This window comes from Brassica napus, unplaced genomic scaffold (genome assembly GCF_020379485.1).
Source record: "Brassica napus cultivar Da-Ae unplaced genomic scaffold, Da-Ae ScsIHWf_1090;HRSCAF=1554, whole genome shotgun sequence".
Lineage (NCBI taxonomy): Eukaryota > Viridiplantae > Streptophyta > Magnoliopsida > Brassicales > Brassicaceae > Brassica > Brassica napus.
This window is the reverse complement of record NW_026014515.1, coordinates 5,342-7,500: the sequence shown is the minus strand read 5'-3', so window position 1 is coordinate 7,500 and position 2,159 is coordinate 5,342.

The window sequence follows — 2,159 nt, the reverse complement described above, 5'->3', positions numbered from 1 at the left end:
TCTTGGGCAAGCCCAGCACAAAGTCCATAGACAGATCGACCCACGGTGCAATAGGAATAGGTAAAGGCATGTGTAAACCATAAGGATGCGACCTGGATTTGGTTTTGAGACAGACAGTGCACTTGGAGCAAAGGCTCTCGACGTAGCGCCTCATCCGGGGCCAATAGAAGTGGTCGGACAGGACACTCAGAGTTTTGTCCCGACCGAAATGCCCCATCAATCCACCCCCATGAGCTTCTCTGGTCAGTAAATCTCGCATGGAACCATGAGGGATACACAGGCGTTTCTCCTTGAAGAGGAATCCGTCCTGCTGATAGAATGGACCCATGGCTCCCTTAGCCGTGTTACTGTAAAGCTCAGAAAAATCAGGGTCAGTTTCATAAGATATTTTGAGTTGCTCAAAACCCATGATCTTAGCCTCCATGGTGGTAATGAGTGTGTGGCGCCGGGATAGGGCGTCGGCCACTATGTTGTCCTTTCCCTTCTTGTACTTGATCACATAAGGAAAAGTTTCCACGAACTCCAGCCACCTAGCATGCCTCTTCTTGAGTGTGGTCTGGCCCCTCAAATGCTTAAGAGTCTCATGATCTGTATGAATAATAAACTCTTTAGACAAAAGATAATGTTGCCAAGTTTCAAGCGACCTTACTAGAGCATATAGCTCTTTATCATAGGTGGGGTAATTGAGGGCGGCTCCACTCAATTTCTCACTGAAAAAGGCCACTGGCCGTCCTCCTTGGGTCAGCACGGCTCCTATTCCTGTCCCTGAAGCATCACACTCAATCTCAAAAGGTTTATCAAAGTTAGGAAGAGTTAGAACCGGTGCATGTGTCAAGCTATATTTAAGCCTGTTGAAAGACTCCTCTTGGGCAGGGCCCCAAGCAAAGGTTACATTCTTCTTGATCACGGAGGTCATTGGGGCGGCAATGGTACTGAAGTCCTTCACAAATCGTCGATAGAAACTGGCCAGTCCATGGAAGCTGCGGATATGTCCGATCGTGGTTGGAGTCGGCCAGTCTTGTATCGCCTTGATCTTCTCTTCATCAACCTTCAGTCCCTGTGAACTCACAACAAAGCCTAAAAATACCAATTGATCAGTGCAGAATACACATTTCTTAAGGTTAGCATAAAGGCCTTCTTGCCTTAAGGCTTTCAAAACCTGTTCTAGGTGTCCCATGTGTTCAGTTAAAGACCTGCTGTAAATCAAGATATCATCAAAGTATACAACCACGAATTTACCAATGTAAGGTCGGAGGACCTCATTCATGAGTCTCATGAAGGTGCTAGGGGCGTTGGTAAGGCCAAACGGCATCACCAGCCACTCGTATAGACCTTGCTTGGTCTTGAAGGCGGTTTTCCACTCATCTCCTTCCTTCATGCGGACTTGATGGTATCCACTCCTGAGATCAATCTTAGAAAACACAACAGACCCACTCAGTTCATCCAACATATCATCTAATCTAGGTATAGGGTACCGATATTTGATGGTTATGTTGTTGATGGCTCGGCAGTCCACACACATGCGCCATGACCCATCTTTCTTAGGCACTAGTAGGACCGGGACTGCACAGGGGCTAAGGCTCTCGCGGATGTAGCCTTTGTCCATGAGATCTTGGACCTGCCGTTCCAGCTCCTTAGCTTCCTCAGGGTTGACACGGTAAGCGGCTCGGTTTGGTAGTGGCGCGCCGGGTACAAGATCGATCTGATGTTCTATGCCACGGATAGGGGGCAAACCGGCAGGGATCTCGTCAGGGAAGACATCCTTGTAACGTCCCATGAGGTCTTGTACTACGTCCGGTACTTCAGGAGCTTCTAAACCTGCAAAACAACCTTCCTTAAAGATCATTAGTAGCACCTGTGTCTCACGTTGTAATGATTTAAGCACTTGTCCAGAAGTCATGTAAAGGTTAGTGTTACTTACCTGGCCGGACTGCGTCATTGCCTTCTGCATATCATGAACTTCTTGAGGGCTGAGAGGTGCTAGGCTGTGCTTCTTGTTGTTGTGGACGAAACTGTAGATGTTGGTGCGGCCATGGTGAAGTGTCTCCTTGTCAAACTGCCATGGCCTTCCGAGAAGTATATGGCCGGCTTGCATGGGCACAACATCACACTTGACCTGGTCGTGGTACTTGCCAATACTGAAGGACACAACAACTTGT